The following is a 23,269-nucleotide window of genomic DNA, read 5'->3' as shown; positions in this document are numbered from 1 at the left end:
TCGGTATGATAGGGGCAGAATGACCCAGGGAAGAATAGTTGCAAATTGGATCAAAAAGGTAGATAGTGGCCAGATCACCTGGGTTTTCATCTATCACTAAATATTCAGTTTCTCTGTTACTATTTGAAAACTCTGTCCTTGCCGATCCCAGGAAATCTGAGGTGACTGTAATGGAAGTGCCAGCACATGCCTTCTTAACGTTCGTAAACATTTTCTAGCGCCTAAGATTTACTATGACCGAAGATACCTTGGCCTCCTAATTGTAGCCGAAGACACTTCAAAATTAAGCTTCCTGAGGAATCTGCCTTTCCCTGCTGGCCACGGAAAGTATCTTTCGATCCTCAGTGGTCATTCCAGACCAGTCCTCTAATTGCCCTTGTCCAGGTCCGTGGGAATGAATCGGAAATGTTTGAAGTCCCAGAGCCAGTCACACTCTGAGTCACCCCTCAGTCCAGGGGAGGCGGCCAGGAAGCAGCCCCGTCTTGGGGGAGGTTTTGATTTAGTGCTGTTGGACTCTCTTACACAGCGCTACCCATACCGGAGGGTAACCCTATCTCACCACTGCAGGCTGGGGTGTCCGTGTTCTTTACAAAGGCATCCCAAACACGAACCAACCCTTCCCTCCCCCAACAAAGGTTGTTCCTTGTCGCTAATCACAGATTCCTTTCATGTCCCATACTTTTCAGAGGGGTGTTCTGGCTACAGCTGCCCATGTGAGAATCGAATGCACCCGGTTCTTGTTTTCACTTTCCAGTCATGTTTAAATTTGTAATCCGTCTGGCAGGCTGTCCAATTTTTACGTCTATAAACTTGGTAGTCCAGTTTGTATTATTATTTGTTGACAACTTCATCTACGTGTTTAAATTACATTTAAAAAATAAGCCCAGAACTAAGGAGATGAGGGAAAAACATAACAAATGAATCGCCACCTAGGGGGGCTCTATTTAAATTTGGCACCTAGGACTACTAGAAGAAGAGTCTATAACATTGGAACCCAGCTTTCTCAGGCTGCATGTAGTTTTAGATAATAATTTTAGAGGTTTAGTGTAGCTACAAATATTAGCAAACACAGACAGTATCAGAAGGAAGGCCATATCTGGACTGGCCCCTTTATTCTGAACACCCTCATTATGAGAAGGTAAAGACACACCCTAGCTCCAAATATTTTTCTTCTGAGGTGGGAAAGGACTGAAAAATGTATACAATGAAGAGGGGACTCTATTGACTTTTTTAACTCAGAAATGTCCTGGCTGACTTGACTTCTTATAATAAGGTGCCTAACCATACTTAATTTTCTATGAACAATGATTTTAAGATTCTACTCAGAATTTCTCTATTACAGTTATTCTTAGCAACCTGGCACCTGTTCCCACTATCATGCCACAAAATGGCAACAGGCAGATATTTTGGAGATTAGATGGGGATAATTACAGCTATCATTTACCTGCCCTCATGGAACTCCATGAAGGTGTTGATGGCTCTTTGGCCAGCCACGGTAAATTCTAGAGCTGTGTACCTTCCTAAGAGCTGGCCTAGGTAGGGATAAAAACAGGATGAAGAATAGTTTAGCTCAGTTCATGCATGATTCATAACTAACTATTCTTAGAAATTAGGGTATTTCTGACCTTTTGAAATTGATGTCATGAATAGAAACGACTCCACACTCCCAGAAAAGTGTAACTTCATGCCAATCAAAAGCTACCTCCTGTATTGCTAGAAGAACCATGGACCCAACTTGCCACTTCTTGGACTTCACAAAGCTAAAAGGTGAGGATGTTGACCCAGGAATTTTGGGAGCTAATAACAAGGTATTAAAGTTCTTCAAGGGGTGGCGGGTTAGCTCAGTTGATTAGAGCGCTGTGCTCTTAACAATAAGGTTGCTGGTTCGATCCCTGCATGGGCCACTGTGAGCTGTGCCCTCCCCAACTAGATTAAAACAACTACTTGACTTGGAGTTGATGGGTCCTAAAAAAACACACTTAAAATAAGTTTTAAAAAGTTAAAAAATAAAGTTAAATAAGTTAAAAAAAGAAGGCCCAGGTTTGAGTCTTGGTTTTACCATTTACTTAGGTACTTAATATCATCATACATGTCTAAGTACAACATACTTAGGTCTCAGTGTATTTCTCTCGTAAACAACAATAAATACTACTAACCTCAACATATCAGTCTGTTCTGGTTGCTGTAATAAAATACTACAGACTGTGTGAATTAAACAACACCTATTTATTGTCTCATAGTTCTAAAGGCTGGATGTCCAAGATTAAGGTGCTGTCAGCATTAGTTTCTGCTGAGACCTCTCTCCTTGGCTTGTGATGCCCTCCTTCATGCTATGTCCTCACATGGCCTTTTCTCTGTGGAAAGAAAGAGCTCTAGTGTCTCTTCCTCTTTTTTAAAACAAAATTAAAAAAAAAAAAAGCCTTTTATTTATTTAAGTGTGTTTTTCCAGAACCCATCAGCTCCAAGTCAGGTAGTTGTTTCAATTTAGTTGTGAAGGGCGCAGCTCACAGTGGCCCATGCAGGGATCAAACTGGCACCTTGTTGTTAAGAGCACCACACTCTAACCAACTGAGCTAACCGGCCACCCTCTTCTTCTTCTTATAAGGACACCAGTCCTATTGGATTAGAGTCCCCCTCTTATCACCTCATTTAACCTTAATTATCTCTGCAAAGGCCTTATCTCTAAATATAGCCATATTAGGACTTTAACACATAAATTTTGGAGGGACACAGTTCAGTCCACAACACTTAACACTGTCACAAGGATTACTTCCAATTATGTATATACAGGACCCAGTCTTGTTCCTAGAGCATTGGAAGCGCTCAGTGGTTATTGGTTCCCTTACCTCATCCCAGTGTCCCTCACCTCCCAAGTGGGTAACTTTCTTTTCTACACATGAAAAGCCATCTTTGCATAGATCATATAAACAGTTATAGAGTGAACAGAGGGATTCCCCAAGACTTCACTTTGGTAAAAATCTTTCTCCCTTCCCTATTGGTGTGGTTTCAGATGCTCCCCTGGGCCACTCACTCCCTTCTGGGAACTGCCCTTCCCACCCATAGGGTTAGCTCAGACACAGTAGCTTGTTCCTTCTCCAAGACCCCAGACTGATAACTCAAGCCATATTCTTTCTCTTGGGAATTTGGATTTGAAATTCAGTTCCTGCTGAAGGAGAGAAATCCAGTCTGGAGAGACAGAATGAGGTTGACGATACAAATAGGTAACATTGAGGGCTCAGTGTGTAGTAGGTACTGTTCTAAGGGTTTTTCACACATTGACTCATGTGATCATTACTATAACCCTATAAGGTAGATATGTTCATCATTCCCCTTATTACAGGTAAGGAAATTCAGGTGTGAGAGCTTTAGAACTCTGTCCGGGGTCACGTAGCTACTAAACCTAGAGCACAAGTAGAGGATGGTATTCCCAGCCAGAGGGAGAAAAGCAGAGGATCCCCTTGGTTCTCTGGTCCCATACTTCTCGTGGGTTCCATGACATGTTCTAGTATCCTGCCAATATATTCCTTTTTCACTTGAACAGCTTGAAGTGGGGTTTTTTTCCTTGTAAACTGAAGGAATTTGTGCTAAGATGATTGGCGCTGCTTACCAGATGTTACACCCAACATTAGATTATGTTTGACAACCATAAGTAAATGACTGTGGAGAGTGTTTTTTTAGTGACTATTCCATTACAAAATCTAAAAGTGTTGAAATCAAAATGAAGAAGCCCTCAAGAAAAGATTTCAAGGGGAGGACGGGTGGCTCAGTTGGTTTGAACGTGAACTCTGGGCAATGGGGCTGCCGGTTCGATTCCCACATGGGCCAGTGAACTGCGTCCTCCACTACTAGACTGCAGTCTATGAGCTGCCGATCAGCTCCAGGTGGCCAGATGGCTCAGTTGGCTGGAGTGCCAGCTCTCAACCACAAGGTTGCCAGTTCCACTCCTCGACTCCCACAAGGAATGGTGGGCTGCGCCCCCTGCAACTAACAACAGCAACTGGAACTGGAGCTGAGCTTCACCCTCCAAAACTAAGATTGAAAAGACAACTTGACTTAGAAAAGTCCTGGAAGGACACACTGTTCCCCAATAAAGTCCTGTTTACTTTCCCCAATAAAGTCTTTTCTTTTTAAAAAAGATTTCAAGAGTAGTAATGCCTTTTCTGGATAATAGATGGTTTCCAGCAGAAGGGGTAGGTGGACTCTTCATTGGCTGTGTGACCCACAGAGGATATTGGATGTCTTTGCACAGGCGAGTGTGTAGGGAGGTAAATTGTGTGTTCCCATCAAGCCCTGGAAAAGCTGGAAGGCAAGGTTGGGGCTGTTGTGTGTGTGTGTGTGTGTGTGTGTGTGTGTGTGTTTGGGGGAGACAACAAGATGAGCCAGATGAATATGATCAGGAAGCTTATACATTTAAGACATGATTCAAAGTCTGAGACCTGAGTTGAAATTAGTAGAGAATTACAATGAATAGATTGAAACTGATAAGGCACTTAGTAGTGCCTAAGTTTTATTTCTTTTACATTGTGCTGAAAGTACCAATGTGTGTGAATTATCCTTTCCAGAGTGTACTTGATTAATATATATTGCTGTTGTATGGAATTTTTAGAGTGAATAATTGGCTGAATCTTGTACTTTGTCATTGGAAAAACTCGTGAAATGCCTCGAGTCTGCCTGACATACCTCACTCTGATATCATTGCCATGGTGCCCTCACCCAGAGGGAGAAAAGCAGTTGGTCACCGCAGTTGCCATGGTTGTTGGCACAATGTCTTAAAACAGATTCATCTTTCTCCTCCCTACTTGAAAAAATACAACCTAAAAAAATCTTTGACATTCTTTCCAGACGGAAGTAACAATGAAATAATTCACTTGTGGCCTAGATTGGCAGGCATGGATTTGGAGGCCCTCTCTCCTCTGACTCAGGTCCCTTTGAAAGGCAGGAAGCCTTTTCTTGAGAGGAGGATAAAGGTAAGAGAAATGAATTGGAGAGGTAATGACCAGAAGGCTTGGTGGCTAGTGATGAGAGGGCATCAGGAATAAGGGAATTGAGATATTAGGAAAGATGATGAAATGGAGACAGTGTGTGCCATAAAAGGGGTGCAGGTATAGCAGACCTCCAAGAGACTGGAGAGCAAACACAAATAAACATTTTGCACTTACATCCTATCTATGCCTCCATAAAACTCATCTATCATTTTACCAATAGTTGAGAGTAGTGTGACTTCTTGGCTTAGTCAACCTGGAACAAGGTCGGGCCTCTTCTCTTCCCCAAACTGAAAAGCCTCCAAGATGCAACCTGGAAGGAAGAAGGGCTCAGTTTTCTGGGTCAGTAATGATTCTCCCTAAGCAGATACCGTGAAGTTCTCTCTAAAGGGAGAAATTATATTATCACAGATACCACACTGTGCAACTCTGGGGATAACATTCACACTGTGGACCATTTAACTCCTGGAGCGGTGTGTGCACTGTGTGGGGCTGTACATGACAGGGCCACATCATCATATAGCTTTTTAAAAACCCCACTAGATGACAATGAGTTCACATTCCAGTCAATTGCCTCCATTGTTTTTATTGATAAGAAGCTCTGAATGTATACTACCGTTACTCTTAACTTTGGTTGTTCTAAAATGTTCTCTTCATTTCCTTTTCTCTGTCACCTAATATTTTTTGAGATGTCAATAATATAGGTTTATTTTATAAAAATATATATTATATTTTTGCTGTAAGTCAGTGGTTCTGAATTGAAGGGGGCCAGGTGTAACAGAATTACTCGGGAAATGCTTTCAAACGGTAGCTGCCCAATATATCAATGGGAGAATGAATAAGCAAATTGTGACAAGTACACACACACACACACACACACACATTGTAATTCCATTTATATGAAGTTTGAGAAGTAGCAAAACTACTCTACGGTGGTAGAAGCAGCCTGGAGAAGTGATACTGAGAAATCACACAAGGGAAATTTTCGTGGTGATGGATTTCTATATCTTGATCTTGGTGGCAGCCACATGCATGTATCCATATGAAAAAGTCATCAAGTTGTATGTACAATTAAGATTTGTGCTTTTTATCAAACGTAAATTATATCGCAATAAAATACTGTCTAATATATATATATACATACATACACACACACGGAGTGCGAAAAAATGTATACATATTTTAAGAAAGGAAAAAACTGTATTAAAATTGTAATACTCAATATATACCAATAACAAAACATGAATACAAGTCATGTGTATACATTTTTTTGGCACCCTGGTATATATACCAACCCAAGTCTCTACTGTAGACCCAGAAAATTAAGATGAATAAGACATGGGTGCTGGGGACCCAGAGAGGATGTGTATTTTGAAAAAAGTGCCCATTGCCTGACCACTGCGCTGTACACCTGAAGCTGAATAATACTGTATGTCAACTATAATTTAATACACATATATATATATATATGTATATATATATATATAGTCACCGGATATGGAGTACAGCATAGGGAATAGAGTCAATGGAATTGTAACAGCTATATACGATGTCAGAGGGGCAATAGATTGAGGGAGAGGGTTATCATCACTTTGTGAGGGGTGAAATGTCTATGACATTGTTTTATACACCTGAAACTAATAATAAAAAAAGAAAACATAAATAAAATAAAAAGTCAAAAAAACCCACAAAACCCCATTTTCCTTCCCTCCATTACTGCCAAACATCCTTCTAGGAGTAAACTGCCAAATATCCTTTTAGGAATTGGAATTAGGCTGAGGACAAAACAAAAAAATTATTATTATTAATAAATGTAACTTAAAAATTTGTAGAAGGTCCCTAGAGATCATCAGTTTTCCTAAGAAAGCTTGCTTACTTTCCAGTTTGCTTCGATTGAGGGAACTTGTTTTGTGTTGCTTTCAGTGATTTCAATATTTTGAGGGTATAAATTCATGCGAGGCACACATTGGAGGTAGGAGGAATCATGGAGGCCCATGAGATTCTGCCTGGATTTGTAGTTTGAATCAGGCTTAGAACAAGCTGAAATATTTTGGAGGATATTTAAGATTGACAAGTTCCTAAAACTACAACGCTTTAAAGCAAATGTGCAGTGATGTGTTTGGGGCCAAGCTCCTGCTCAGTGCGATGCTTATTAAGAAGACATGAGTATAGGAAATGGGTTTTTTGCTTTTTTTTTTTTTAAATTTTTTAAAAAATTTTATTGGGGAATATTGGGGAACACTGTGTTTCTCCAGGGCCCATCAGCTCCAAGTAGTTGTCCTTCAATCTAGTTGTGGAGGGCGCAGCTCATTGGCCCATGTGGGAACCGAACCTGCAACCCTGTTGTTCAGAGCTTGCACTCTAACCAACTGAGCCATCCAGCCGCCCCCGTTTTTTGCTTTTTTGAAAGAAGCTTGTGACTAGCGTTTACATATTTACTCAGAGAATGACTTTTTTCACTTCAAGTTGGACTTTCTATTTAAAAACGATTCTTCACCTGAAACTAATATAATACAGAAGGCCAACTGTAATTGAAAAACAATTTTTTAATTAAAAAAATAAAAATGAAAAATATTCTTACTTGCATTGCCTTTCTGTGATCTCGTCTAAAGAAAGAGAAGTGTGGCTAGTCAGATGTACTTTATGGACTTTTAAATTCACAGTGTGTTTTTTAATGTTTAGAAGTAAAATTCTTTAAATTAAAAATGAGTCCACAGGGTTAGTACTAAACCTTAGCTTTTCCCCCCCATGGAATGCTCAGCAACAATCCCAACATTCATTTTTGATTCTGAAGGCAGTGTGAAAACAGTTCTTTCACTAAAACATCGTGGCTTTATCACTTAGCTTCCTCCACAGGCATGCCACGTGCCTGGAGGAGTACACATTCATCCAAGCTCAGACCTGGAAAAGACTCCAGAGATAAACTAATTCAACTTAACTCTGAACCTCATGTCACACTCCACTTAAGACATAAACTCAGGCCTAGAGGTGAAGTGGCTTGCTCAGGGTCACACCGCTGGTCAGAGGCACAACCAGAAGTCGTGTCTCTATGAAAATGCTTTGCTCATTCTTCTACACCACACTTGTCTTACCACGCTTTGTTGGGAGTTTGGTATCACAGTGATTTTAGAACAATACACAAATGCTACTGCCTTTTCTCTAAGACCCCAAGAGACCTCTTATCTGGGGGGGGGGATGAAGGGGGGTCGGAAATGAAAAGTTGGGTTTTACCTGCCTGGAGATCTTGAAGGTATTTCCGTATCTTTAATCTTAATGTTGATTCGGTCAAATTTTGAAGAGCTAAGTAGCTTGGATTTTTGGGCCAGACAGATTAGGCTCCATTATCCTATTTCACTAGCTGTGTGACCCTTGGTGAGATAGGCAATTTCTTCATCCTCACTTTCCTTATCTAGGAAATGGGGATAATATATAATAACACAGGAGCACAAAATGCTTTCCACACTTCCTGGACCACAGTAAAGCACTCCCTAATTTTCTTTGGAATTCCAGCAAGTCCACATTGAAGATATCTAGCTAGTTCCTTGAAAGGTTGAGAAACAGATCTTCATTTCCTTCATACTTTCCCTTCTATCCCTTTCGGGTCTTCTCTACTTCTTATAGTTCTGGAGACTGGCAAATGCTCAAAGCAGTGAGTCACCACAAATTCTCATATGATGGGTACAAGAGGCTTTGCTTTTAGGTTTCCCATTCTCTTCCCCAAGAGGCCCAGGATTTTTGTAAGAGTTGTGGGACACTTAAGTAATTTGGAACAGTATCTTCTGTGACAATGACTTCAAGGATCCTAAGAAAGGCTGAAAGGACTGGGCTTCAGTCCTACCAAGATACCAGACTCTAAGGCATGTTTTCAGTAATGCAAAAGACCACAGAAATGAAGGCAAACCCTTTAATTTTACTGCTACAGAAGCCAAGGCTTTCAGGGGCTGGAATACTCAGTCATCCAATCGGTTACCAGCAGGGCAGGGCCTAAAACCCAGGTTCCCTCTCCAAGCTTGGTGCTTTTTCCATCATACCAGCTGCGTCTCATTAACTCCACCTCCGAAAGTGCTAAGGAAGTTCCCTCCCAGTGCCTACCCTGGCAGGGTGGGGCGAGTCTGTGGCATGGAAAGAACCGGGAAAACGACATATTCCAACTCCCAGCATGCATAAACTGCTTTTGCGATTCCATGAGCGGGGGTGTGTGGGGGTGGGGTGGATTAAGACTCCACGTCCAGTAACCTGAGATTCCAGGTGTCCTGGAGAGAGAACTCTGACATTGCCTGCTGGGTGAAACCACCTTCCTCTCCGCTGGTCTCCTTCCCCTGTGTAAGTGGCTGCATCAGGACGTCCTGCTTGGAGGGCTCCCCAATGTAGGATGGACTGTGGTCGGTCCAGGACGGAGGGGGTAAATGGTTGCCGCTGCCCCAGCCCTGCAGTTTTCCGAGGTCTCGGTGGGAATTTTCCGTCTTCCCGCTTTTCGCTCCCGCCGGGAGCCGCACGAGGTCGAAATGGCTGTGGTCGCTTTTCCTTCACTCCTGCGCCTCTTACTCCAGGGAGTTTATCCTGTCCTGCGTCCTCAGCCCCCACCCTTTTAAAATGTTTTCCAAACCTACCACGTTAAAAGTGCGCGACTTCTCCCGGGCCTGCAGAAGGAGCTCCTGCAGCCCGACATTCCTCGGATTCCAGCGCTGTGACGTCCCCCGGAGCCGCGCGCCTTCAGCTCGGGAGCCCTGGCTCCACGTTTCCGCGCTCCCCGCGCGCGCCCCCGCACAGGCGCGCCCCCGCCCCGCGCGCGCCCTCCCGGCCGCATTCCTCCCGCCCCCGGCCGCGCGCCCCGCGCTCCCTCCGCCTCCCGGCCCCCAGCGCCGCGGAGCCGGGCCCGGGGGTGGGGGAACCGCGGCCGCCGGCGCCTGCTCCGTCCCCTCCCACTCGCACGGCCCCTTCCTCCCTCCTCTCCCTGCTGCTGGCGTTTCCTGCCGCTCGGGTTTTCCCGGCCCGTAAAAGTTCTTCCCAACTTTTCCTTCCCGAGCGGGCTCAGCGGGCGCAGGCAGGGGGCAGGTTGCTGCGCTCCTGCTCGCCCAGCCGCGCGTCCTCCCGGCTCAGGTCCCCCGGGAGCGGCGGACACAAAGTGGCGGCTGGCGGTCCTTCCCCTGCCAGCTCAGCCCTCCTGCCCGGCCTCCTCTCCGCGGCCCCCTCCCGCGGGACAGCCCCGGGCTTAGGTGGCTGTCCTTTTTCTCCGGCTCCGTGCGGTGCGGCGCTGCCTCTCGCGCCGGGATCGCAGCGGAAACCTCCCTCCCCTTTCGCCTCCTCGGGCTCCTACCCTCCGCCCCTCCTCCGCCAGCCACTGGAATCAATTCTTTGGGGAATTGGGGCTCTGCCGCCGCGGCGGGGGACAGCCTTTCCGTGCGGAACTCCGGGGCACCGACCGGGCCATGTAAGCAGGTAAACGCCGTCTGGGGCGCAGGAGTCGGGCCCGAGGTTGGGGGCCGCCTGGCCGATGATTTGGGCAAAGGCTGGCAACGCCAACTTGGGATCGGCGGCCCGGGACGCGGACTGGGCAGCGAGGGCGCGAGCTGGCCGGGCCGCGGGAGTTTTCTGTCGCGGGGGGTGCCGCCCGCGGTGAGGCGCACGGCTCGTCCGGGGAGTTAGGTGGAAAGTGAGCGCTGTCTGGAGAGTTTGTGGTTGAACCCACACCCTCGCCCCCTCCTCTTCATTGCCTTCTGCGTTTTGGGCACCTGAGACGGCCTAGAAGGGGCAGCTGGAGATACCCAGGGGTTGGGGAAAGGAGGATGAAAGAAAACGACATTGCCGTTGCTCAAGCGGGAGAGGGACGCTGCTCCCCAACCCTCCTCCGCCCCCCTGCCCCCCGGACAGGATCTGAGCAGAGAGAGGAGTTTTTAATGCCCCCCCCCCCGCACGAGGCCCCAGCGGTGCCACCAAACTCCTCTGCTTCTTGGCCCTTACTTGGGTGGTTGGACTGGCTCATAGGGAAAATCTGTGACCACATAATTTCAGAGCAGGTCTCCACCTCCAACTTGCAAGGTTCTGCGTCTTAACAAGTTCCGAGGGTGTTGGTAATACGCTCCTCCCCTTTCTCCCTGGCATGACCCCTAAATCTGGGATTTGAATACTTGTAAGTGGGCTTTCCACCTTTTTCAGGGAGCGGTGAGGTAGCGCTGCCCCTGCGTCCGTTTCCCTTCCACTTCCTTCGGTTCCTGTCACCGCCACCCCCAACCTACCTACAACTTAAGGAGACTATGGGGTTTGTCTAGGAACTGGCTGTCGCAGGCTCTTTGTGAAGGTGAGGAGTCTACAAACTGCAGGCTGCCGCGAACACCGTTAGAGGGTTCTCACCAATGTGTTAATTTCTTAAAATGGATTAGTTCCCCCATTCATTCAACAGACGTACTATTGAGCTTCTACTTTGGGCTAGGAACAGGGGAGAGAAAGGTGCTACCAGAAGATCTGACTGTAGCCTCTTGGAGGGAAACCCACAGGCTGATTGGGAACTGCAGTGTTGGGACAGCCTGGGAAAGCTTGGTCCTGAAGGTGAGGGGATGAGGTGTGCCCTGAGCTCACCTGGAGGAGTGAGTGATATGGAGAGAGCATTGCAGATAGAGGAAACAGCTTGTGTAAAGTAAAAGTCATCCAAAACAACGCATACCAAAAGGTCATATCTATATGGGGGCCGGAGGGGGATGTATGACCAGGTTGGTACAGTAGACAGCATTTTTTAAAAAAATATATCAGAAATGAGACTGGGAACATGTTACCCACATATGAGAACCAGATATCGTCCAGAGGAGCACTGTCTCCTTTTGGACATACCTCCATGCCTGATGGCTGTTTCTACAAGTAGCAGCAGCAGTGCTACCCTCTAAATTTTAATTGACACTAATTGGCCTAAGCCTGGTTTTATTAAATGGTATTGATTCTCTTTTAAAGAGATGCTCGACTGCCATTGGTGATGGTGATAATGTATTAAGGTTACCTTATCTCTGGGTGGTGGTGTTAAAAGCTTGTGTTATAGCAATGATAGCCTTAGTGTGTGGGAGCTGTGCCCTTTTGCCCGATCTGAATGGGTGCCATGATGTGCAGAATAAGTTTATGTATGTGTCCCTGTGTTTGTTAGAGTACGCTCTACTTTTAAAAGTCATTATTGCTTCAGTACAGTTGTGAGGACTAATTTGCCTTCCTCTGAAACTTTATAAACACAGGATATCTTCTAGCAGGTTGGGATGGGCCAGGACTCAGCAGATCCTGTGTAGAAAAATTCCTTCTAGTGCAAGTAGCATTCTCTGCGTGGTTTGCCTTTCAAGGGTGCCTCTGCACTGGGCTGAAGTGGTGGTGTAGTATTTTTCACAGCGGCTGAGTCCTGGCTGAGGTGGCAGAAGTCCAGCTTTCGGTGACCTCAGGCCAGTACATCAGGGTGGGAAGAGCACACTGACTCCCTACAATTTTGAGTGTTGATCCAAGCCCCTCCACAAATACCTTATCTCAGGAACAGCCCCCGGACAAGAGGTTTCCTGAAGGCATAGGACCCGCATGAGAGAAATGGTTGAAGGAGAAGCTCTTTCTCACTAATCCCACCACTTCCCAGCTTCCATCCGTTTGCTTAAACACAGCTATTATTCACACCTTAGTTATTCAAGTTTGTGCCTACTGTGTGGCATGGACGGCTGTCTTGGAAAGAACAGTTAGACTGTTTTAATGTGGAAGAACCTAACGAATTCAGAGAAAAATCAGGTTTTTTTTTTAGGAGAGTTCTTACTTGTCCTGAAGGGATGGCCAGAGGTCAAAAACTATGAGGAATTTTCCCCAAGTAGTTTAAGGGCTGATAGGTTTTTTTTTTGCTCTTAAAGTGGGAAGCAAACATAAACTGTGTCATTGCACATGGTAGCCCACCTGGGTTCCATATCCTTGTCCTTTTTCACCCCCTGTCCTGCATTTGAACTGAGATAGTCACCAAGCGCTGTGTCTTTTTCGAACTCACTCGAAACCTCAGAACAGTGTTACACTCTTTGTTAAAGATAATGCAGGGGGAAGAGAGATAAGATGAAATACTTAATTAACCAATTAAATTATTGCTGTTTGCGCTGATTAAAAAAGAACAAGGGGAAACAAACAAGTTTTGGTAAAAAGGAGGTTAAAATTAATGTCTAAAATAAGACTTTGTGATCCCTTCTGACGCATTATTTACCTTTCCCCTGTCTGAGCCCCAGGGAGGGCTTATTGAGTGGTCCATAGAGTTGGGGTGTGCAGGTTCTGTAGCTTTCCCAGCTATCAGTGTGTTGAGTAGGTGAGAGTTTGAAATATACCTAGGTTTCAATTCCATGTCTGCCCTTTTTTAGCTGTGTGATGTCGGACGAGTCTCACAGCGCTTGAGAGTCTCAATTCTTTTCATGTACACGTTGGGGCCAGTGGTATCTAACGTGGCAGAATATTTTTGGAGAATTCCATGTAATGCTGTATGTCCCCCTCTTAACATAGAGCTTTGCACAGAGCAGGTGTTGAATTAACATGGCTGTTTATGTGTTCTAGGAGTTCTCTGTGGGCATGAATGTGTTCTTGGTGTCATTTCCCTCCAAGCAGCCTGAATTCACATGTGTGCCAATATACACATAAAGCTTTGTCTTTGACTTTTTCTTTTCTTTTCTTTTTTTTTTGGTCTGTTGGCTCAGAGCAAACGTGTTGACTGGCAGCTGTCATGTGGCTCATCCTATAGGAGGAGGAGGTTGAGAGTTGTAGGACTAGGCAGTAGGGAAGCTTGAAGAGGGAAAGCTGCTTAGAGAAGGGTTGAGAAAAGGGTCCTTTTGTCTGTGTACTACTTACTATAACAAGGGTCCCGTGCTACTATAAAGACCTTGGTAATTCTAAGGTTGAAATACAGTTAATTAAAGGAAGTTCGAATAAAGCTGCCTGCCTTTATCGAGTAGCAAGAGGGCAATAGAAAGCTGATCTTTACGAACGAAGGTCTTTGCAACCTCGATTTCCTTCTTTGAAGCCCAAATATAGAGTCAACTTCAACCCCTCTAGTGGAATGCCAGCCTCAGGTCCCTTGAACTTGAATGTTGTCTTTCATCTGAGAAGCCCAAAGTATTTGACAAACATCAACTCCTTGATCTACATATCATCCTCCCAGGAGGAGGGGATGTCAGAAGAAAGGAACCACTCAGAAAATATCAGTAGGGCAGGTGTGTAGTTTGTGTTCTTGAAACACAGTGGATTGTCGAAAATAGCCGAAAATTCGTTAAATCCTCCACGCAGTTTGCATGCTGGCCAGATCATGAAGGTGTCCCTTTGAGAGGTCATGGAGAGAAAGCCTAGGAAAAGTGCAGGTCTGGGTGGGATGTTTGCAATGGGAAGGGAAAGGAAAGCCATGATGTCCAGACCAGCCACGCCTTTGCCATACGTTGCATACATGCTGCTTGTGAAAATAAATAACCTCTGAATTATTTATAATTCTGAATGAAAGGATATGATGCAATGCTTGTGGGTAAGAATTAGAGTTGCTGATGATAAAAACGGTAATGGTGATTAAGTACCTTCTTGTGGAATAGGGGTGCTTATGTGTCTAAGTTGGATTATAAATGGCATATTAACATTGTTTTAATTTCCTTGCCCTTTTCCCTGTTGGTTCTATATTCCTTGGCATGGTTTTGTTTTGCTCTCCCAGCAGTCTTTTGTTTGACTTGCTTCATGGTCTTTGCTATTGGAAAAAACACATTGTGGCCATTCTTAGATCAATCTTGTGTGTAAAATGTGATACGTGGGTGATCTAGCTTAGTTCCTTAGGGGACTAAATTAGGCCCAGCTCAAGGGTTTCATCTTGAGTCTGGTCAATGAGCTTGACCCAGAGGCCTATTGCGTGTCCTGTAACTCTAGGAGGCCATCCCATAAATGCTTGATGTTGGTCAACAGGGAGGTGTCTGGGGAGAAAATGAGAAAGGGAGCGGCTGGTGCTGAGGCATCCTCTGAGAGGCAGAATATCCCCTTTACATTCGTGATGCTTGAGGTTTGAGTACTAAACGATATTCCGAAGTTAGGAAGCTTTACCCTGTACGCCACTGACTTGATCTCTTGTACCTCGCAAGTTTGTAGCTCCCAGAGAAAAGTCACTAATTGTTGAAAGTTAGCAAAAGTTCCTAATGCTTATCATTGTGCAAAGTGTGTCCTTTACTAACACTTCATTTCCTCAAGTCTTGGGACATACTTCTTCCTGGATGTCTTTCTTTCACACTCTGTTCCCCTCAAGTAATTGGGACATTAGCTAAGGCTACAGGCCTCCAACGCCAGGGAGCATCAGAATGACCTGTAGGGCTTGTAAGAACACAGACTGCTTTTCCCCAGGCCCACCACAGCTTCTGATTTAGCAGGTCTGGGGTGGGGCCTGAGAATTTGGAACTCCCAGGTGATGCTAATAGTGCTGGCCCTTGACCTCTTGTTTTGGTCCATCCACCCCTGTCCTCAGGCTTGGTATGTAGTCACTTAAGTTTTTCACTGCGTTGCTTTGAACGATTCTGTACCTGGTTGTTGTAGAGCTCCGGAGAAGCTGGGAATCACTGAATGGCCACTCATCCCCACCCCAGCCCCTGGAGAGCATGAATTGGATGTTTCCATGTTAGTGGATCTGCTTGTCTATCATCTCCAATCCAGACCCCTCCACGTGGTTCCAAACAGTTTGGTTTATCTGGTACTTCCATCCATCTGGATATTGGATATACTTGGCAAATTCTATGTGTCTAAATTGGACTCCCTAGTTTCTTGCCTCTACTCTGCTGCTTCTGTGTTTCCTGTGTTGTTAGTGACACTAACATCAATTGCGTTAGCTGCTGAAGCCAGACACTTGGAGTTCTCTTCATGTCACTCTTTCTTTGCAACCCACCCCCTGCCCCCCACCACTACCCTCAGACACCAATAACAAACCCAATCGGTCCTTAGATCCTTTGAGTTTTCATCCCTAAAATATCTTTAGTTTGCTCCCTTCCCTCCATCTCCACTGTCTCTTGGGATTGTTCATGAGGTTCAAAGCCTGTTTTTTTAAAATATGTTCTTCATCTACTTTCAACGAGTTTTTAAAAAATACAAATCTGTCTTTACACTACTTAAATTCCTCTTTTGCTTCTTGTTACCTCTGTGATACAGTTTCTTTATCCCGACACCTTCCCATTCTCCTGTGATTCCCTCTCCCCCTCTCTCTTTTTCCCCCTCTCCCTCTTAGCACTTGGTGGTGTTTAATTCCCCTCCCCTTTGTTACATTCCACCCACTGTGACCTCTCCTGCCTGCTGCCTGTTTAGCCCCTGCCTGGTCAGCTAAAGGTTCACCTTCTCTGACACTCCTTCCCATCTCCAGTTAGCATTCCTTTCTTTATAGTTCCATGGCACTTGCCTACACTGGTAAGTTTCATCTCACCGTATTATACATGTTTGCCTCCCGGTCTCCTCTGCTAAGTTATAAGCTTCTCCCTGCAGCATTCACGTTTTACTTAGCTCAGAATCAGAATCACCTTCCTCTACAGAGGTTGGTAAGCACTAGCCACGTCTTGAGTTTATTGACACGGACTCTAGCCCAGTTGTTTCCAGCATGTCAGATGATTTTATTAAATCTTTCAACAACCCTGTGAAGTAGGTACTATTATTATCACTGTCTTGCAGAGAATGAAATGGAATTGATTTTTCTTTCTTTTTTTTTTTTTTTTTTTAAAGTGTTTATAGATCAAGGAGTGAATGCGTTTCTGAAATGCTGATCTGAGGGTCTAGAAATCAGCCTGGTTTGGAATCTCTTATTTATTCTCTAATATAGGAAGTGCAGCACTCTGGGAAAATGACATCATGTTAATGACAATTGTGATTTTAAAAATTAAACATACCAGCGCTGTTTATTAAACACATCTTATTTGTTCATTTGAGGAGGTAAATCACATCCTTAAGCTGTGTTACTGGCACTTAGGTTTTTTGTGATTTTGTTTTACTTTGATACTTTCAAAAATGTGATAATTTCTCTGCTCATTTTTCAAACCTAGAAAACCTTGCAGATATGAAAGGAGTGTTAATATCACAGAAGGGTGAATAAGTAGGAACACTTGGAGTTAAGGCATGGGACAAAATTGTCTTTGCAGGTTTAGATATATTGATTAGAATATGCTTAATTTCCTGTCTATGCATTATTTCCTTTTATACCTTATACTGAAGCGGAAAATGCAGAAATACTCCTTATTCAATCTCTGAGTTACTAGTTTTTGACACAAGAGTCGCCCTTCATGACACCACGTCACAGTGGACTTGCCAACCTGCCCTTAACCATGACGGCCTGTTATACACCTAGAATGATAGACACTAAGCAGCACTTACATCATTGATGTTATCCCCTAAATCACAAGGAGAGCTCTCACCATTATTGTAGTTCTTCAGTACAAGGGATGAAAGCGGATTTCCTGGTCATGAAAGTGAATTTGGTATGAATCACACGTACACCGTATACACACTTCAGCTTGATATTTAAGGTTCTCCACATGTAGTCCGCAAACCGTCCTCTGATTTCTTCAGATTTATGTCCCATGATTCCCCAGGGTTCTGCCAAGCTGCAGCTGTTTCCTGAACTGACCCAATAATTTTCCTCCTATGGTTATGCTCTTTTCTTGCCTGGGGATCGCAGCACTCAGCATTGCCAGTGAAAAGCGTCCCTGGAGACCCACTTTAAATGTCCCCTCTCTGGGTGTCTTCCCTGACCTCACTCCCTGGTCACTTTGCTCTTGGCGTTTACTTCTTTGTGCTTTGTGGCCGGGTTAACCTGCCTCATCCCCCTCGTTGGCGTGTCCTCTACCCCCTGCCACCTACCTCTCTCCTCTCCCCACCTCTCCCAGGGCTTAGCAGACTGTCGCTTCTTGTCTGCTGCTGGTCACCTGTAACTGTTTCTTCGGGTCTGCCTCCTCTTTGCCCCGGGAATGCCCTCCAAGGAGGATGCTGCCCTTTCTCCCTTTATTATGACAGCCCTTCGGTGAAGATAGCTGTCTCAACATCTCTTTGTCACCTGTCCCACTGCTGGCAGTGGGGAGACCAGGCCACCCCCTACGCTACAGACTCTTGTTTGAACAACACATCTGATATCTTTACTGTCCTGCTTGAAGTATGTCTTGTCACTTTATATTGTTTAGAACAGGGGTGTCCAAACTTTTTTCAACGTTTTCCACCAAGGGCCATATGCGGTAAAATACACAAATCGCCGGGCGGCTCCCTCGAGGTGAAGTACATATTGCCTCACCTGGTTTATTTAAGTAAACTAAATATATTTTTGGAATTTGCTGCGGGCCAATAAAAAATGGATTGCGGGCTGCAGTTGGCCCCCGGGCCGCAGTTTGGACACCCCCGGTTTAGAGATCCATACATCTGTCATAAAAGTTACAGTATATGTCAGAAGGATAAACTCCAAACACGGGTTGAGGTGGGGGAGGCAGTGAGGACGGAGATGTGGTGTAGTTTTATTTCCTAAGCTGGGTGGTGGGAACGTGCGTGTTTACTATATTCTCCCATAGGTCTAAAATGTTTTATTTTAGAAACACACCAAATTGCCCGCGGTTGAATGCAGACTCCCTACCAGAGCATCCAAGGCTCTGCGTGCGTAGCTCTTGTTCCCACCTAACCTAACTTCTAGTCTCGGCTGGCCTCTCTTGGCTCCCTGTCACCATTCTCCAAACATTTCTCACGGCTGAAACCTTGTGGTTTTGACTCATGTCGTTACTGTTACTTTCCCCTTGAATTCCCTTTCACACCTGGTCACACAATACTCTCCTCCTCTGTTCTTTAATGTCTAATATGAGTTTTACATCTTCGTAGATGTTTTGTCGGACATTCCCTTTGATCATTTCAGATTGTTCATTGTCACCTGATCTGCCCTTTTGTGATACTTTACAATCTTTACTGTGATATGCTTCCCGTTGTATTGTTCTTTGTTCATCTAAATCCTCAAAGTTGTAAGCTCTTTGAGGGCGTGTTTTGTGATTTATGTATCTTTGGGTTCTTGTCACCTGCTGCTAAGTAGATGTTCAGTAAATGGGGAATTGTTGAGTAGTAGATGTAAGATTGTTCTTCATTGGAGTAATATATATATATACATTAAGTGTGTCCAAAAAAAGTTCAAAGCAAATTAAGTATCTCTTGGACTCAGTATCTGAAACGTAGGCTATACATTGAAGGGATTTACACATGATTTCCTAATTCAAGCCCATAATTTGTTTGAGAAATTATTTCTTCAGCGTTTCCTTACGGTGATGGTTTGGTGTTTTGGGTGTGTTTTTGTAGTTTGGCCCCTCTTCCCCCCACCCCGGCCCATCACCATGAGTTGTGCTGATGGTTTCTGTAGTGGTGTCTGAGGGTGTGTGTGAGCCTAGGTTTGGAAGTAGGTCTGGGCTGTGAAGTGGTACCACTTGTAAGGGTGACTTCTGCCGTCGACACTACTTGCTCTGGGGTGGAGAAGCGCCACATCCATTTAGATGAGAGGCAGCAGCGTTTATTTTTGTGGCAGACGTGTCCCACTGCAGAGGTATAATAACTGTAATGAAGGAGGATTATGCCGTATTAGGTTTATGAAGGGTGTACGATTCTGTTACCAGGGTCAGTGGTGACAACGCAAGCCAGCAATTAGGTTTCATTAAAGACTCCAGCAAGCAATTAGCGTTCACTTCTGCCAATGAAGTCCTGTGATCTATATTAAGCATACTCTTTTTCATTGTGCATTTTGTAAAATGTGCTTTAGATGTTGAAGGCACACATTTTTCAGACATACACAAGTCTCCAAGTTATCCTTTGCAAAATGGGGCTGACTTTTAGACTCCTTGTGTTTTTACATCTGTGGGATATACTAACATTCTGGGTGGATTGTGCTGATTTAAAATCTGTACATGTGAAAAAGATCATATAAATTCTTTTATTTAAAGGAATTTGTTATGGAGTATTAGATAATTATGTGATCTCTGAGGGAAAACAGTATGACTGATGTGAAACGAATTAAAACTCCAAAATAATGAAATGACACCTACCGGTCTTAATTATATTCTTGAGAAAATTATTGTTTATTTGAGAGGCATCTAAAAATAAAGACTGGAAAGGATGATTTGTGCTGTGCTTTTGCTGAGCAGCTAGCTGTTTTGGTTATTTTCAAAATGAGGCTTATTTTCCAAGTGCCAGGTTAGGTACAAGTGTATATTTCATGTCCCTTCATCCTTATGAATGTGTTTAGGAATTTGAGCTTTGCCTGTGAATATGAAGTGATATTTACACTTACTTACCAAGCTATTCAAAGAAATTTCCTCCCTCCTTCCATCTTTCTTGTTCCAGCCCTTTCTCCTCCCTGCTTTCTTCCTTTCTCCCTCCTTCCCTTCCTTTATAATACATTGTCATCATTTGGAAGGTTACTTACTGTATAGGCTAATTACTGTATATATATTCAGAATTGATATTAGGGATAATAAAAAGGAGAAATGCATAGTGCACACAACACATCAGGCCAGAAACTCAGTGCAAAGGTCTATAAAGGATGTCTGTTTCCATGGAATGATGCAGCTATTGCCCTATCGTTTGATTCTCGATGCACATTATTATTTTTCTCATTTGTAGATTGTTAAAATGGTCATAGTGGGTGGCTGAGCATAGCAGTTTGAAATCTGTGTACTTGCCTGTATTAAAGACTCCAAGAAATCTTGCAGTAAATCAAAGTGTGTCAAAACCGAATTCATTTTAGTAAGAACCTATTTTTTTTAAATTTGATTTTATGGAACACATGTCATCTCAAGAAACACTATTATTATATAGAATATTTTCTAGAAAACGCTTGGTTGAGGAGGTCCCTGTAATAGAAGATATGTTTGTTGTCTTTAACAAACTCAACATCTAAATTAGAGAATATGGGGACTTGGATTAAGATGAGTAAACATTTAGAATCTTCATGAGCATACCAGATTCACTTTATTTCTTTTTACTAATTGGAGTTTTTTGAGTGGAAGGGGAGCACAGAACAAGAGCAGGTTTAAATTAAAATATCAGGAATTTAGTCACAAAACCAACTATCAGAGAAAGTTTTAGGACAGAAAACAGTTAGTCTAACTTTATGTATTTATAATACAGTGAAGAATAATGTGCAGGTTAAATCTGAATTATTACAAGAACCTCATCATTCAGAGAAAGATCCAGATGTATTCAGTTGTCCGTCTTCTTGAGGCCGGAAGCCTCAGTATATACACTCCTGAAAAATCTTGGTTCTCCCGATTCTGGAAATCAGTCCTCCTCCTTCCCCCTTACTTCTAATACTGCCAAGAAGAAAGCCAATGGGCCAAGGAGGTAGAAACCACTTAGGGCTTTGGAAATGCCATTGCAATTATTTTATTAATAGCAGCCACTGTTTAAGTTTTGTGTAACTGGGCATTTAGCAAAGGTATGGTGAGTACAATATGGGCAGTTTTTCTCCATCATGGCCTCTTTATTTTCGGAAGCTAATTTGTTCAGTCTTTCCCGCATCAATTTTTCCTACTCCAGTTTTTGACCTTTTACAAAGCAGGGCTTCACATGTGGAAATTTCTTTTCCTGTACAACCTTTCCACTCCTAACAATCTTATGAAAGAGATGTTATTTTTATCTATAGTTTCTCCTTGAGAAATATGAGTGTGAAAGAGGTTATTTGCTTACGTCTCACAGCTAGGAAGTGAAAGAAGTGAGATTTGAACTCATTCTCTCCAACCCCACAGCTCAACTTCTGAACCACCATATTAGACCCGGAGTATATGCAGGTCAGGAACAGTGATCTTCCTTCTCCTTTCATTCTTTCCTGCATCCATCAGTTTGTTTAATAAATGCATTTTGATATTTTTTTAAGGTGGGGGTATTTTTCTGTGGCCATAATTTTTAGAAGAATGAACAACTAATAATGTACCTAATGGCTACATATGACCATGTGACACTTGAAATGTGACTAGTTGAGTTGAGACATGCTTTAAGTATCCAATGCACATCAGACGTTGCAGACTTGGTATAGAAAAAGAATGTAAAATATTGTCATTTGTTAAAATTGATTACATGTTGAAATCCTATTTTGGAGATACTGAGTTAATAAAATCTACTATTAAAATTCATTTCTCCTGTTTTGTTTTTGAAGTGGGACTCCTGGAAACGTTAAAATGACCCACGCGGCTTGCATTTGGGGTCCGTTTGCATTTGGGGTCCGTGTTCTATTTCTTTTGGACAGCACTGTGATAGACCATTATCAGACTGTTCGTGGGAGCGCTAGTGATGCGGGGAACAGTGGGTAGGGACAGAAAGTAGAACTTGTTATTGGAGACGGGAAGAAGCTCGCTTATTGCGACACCTTCGCTGACCGGCAGAGAGACTAATATTAGCTGGCATGGAGTTACTGCTTACCATCTGCAAGTACTTTGTCAAGCTCTTTAAGTGGATTCTCTTTTTGATCCTTAAAACAACCCTGTGAAGGAAGCAGTCTCGTAGGCTTATTTTATAGAGGAGAAAATGAGAGCTGAGAAAGGCCGAGGCAGGCACAAGATCCTACAACTAGTAAATACTCGTTTGCTATGTGACACCCCTGGCATGGCAAATACTAGTAAATGATGGAGCTGAGAGGTACATCTGGGTATGGATTCAGAGCTTGTGCTGGTAACCACTGGGCATCACTGCCTCTCAAAGGCGAGAGAGGAAACGTCACCCAGAGCTGATCTGGAGCAAGTGCTTCTGTTCATGCAGAGTCTATGAAGTGTGCACATTCTTCTCTCCAGCACTGGCACATGTCACCTTTGAATTAGGGACAGTACAATAATTGATGTTCCTAAGAATGTTCTTAAGTTATCAAAAACTGATGAAATTGCACTTGCAGATGGATGTGTTACAGAATTGTACACTTGAAACTTATATAATTATTAACCAATGTCACCCCAATACATTTAGTTTAAAAAAACTTTGACTGTATATGAGAAAGGGAAAAAAATGACAAAATTATGCTTGATATACTCCATTTACTAATGCAAGATTGTCTTACTTAGGAAGCTAGTTATCAGAAATTGATTTTAGAAATTTTAAGCGCACTTCAGATTGCTTTGTTGTCTACAGATTGCTTTTTAACTGACAGATATTGATGTGTTTTATAGCAAGTACAGATTTTGTGAATACAAGCTTTAAATCTTCCTCTCTCCTCAATATACTCAAAAATACTTTAAAAACATTGGTAAAAATCTACCCACAAATCTGTTCCTAGCTGTTTAAAATTTTTAAAAATATTTTTCTAGTCTTTGTTC

The 23,269-nt window shown here is 43.5% G+C and overlaps 1 protein-coding gene across 2 annotated transcripts in view; it reads left to right on the top strand.

Moving 5' to 3' along the window:
* Window positions 1-9,077: 9,077 nt before the first annotated feature.
* The window catches only part of PTPN14 (protein tyrosine phosphatase non-receptor type 14), a 153,323-nt gene continuing 139,131 nt past the window's right edge, over window positions 9,078-23,269 (top strand). The window contains exon 1 of one of the 2 annotated variants that reach the window (XM_081026396.1): window positions 9,078-9,305. The gene's annotated coding sequence lies outside the window, so the exon portion shown is untranslated. Of the gene's footprint in view, window positions 9,306-9,961; window positions 10,422-23,269 lie in introns of those variants that run through there. The other variant, XM_081026393.1, reaches the window with a different exon arrangement.

The sequence above is a fragment of the Rhinolophus hipposideros genome (genome assembly GCF_964194185.1).
Source record: "Rhinolophus hipposideros genome assembly, chromosome: 19".
NCBI lineage: Eukaryota > Metazoa > Chordata > Mammalia > Chiroptera > Rhinolophidae > Rhinolophus > Rhinolophus hipposideros.
This window is presented reverse-complemented; position numbering and strand designations above follow the sequence as displayed.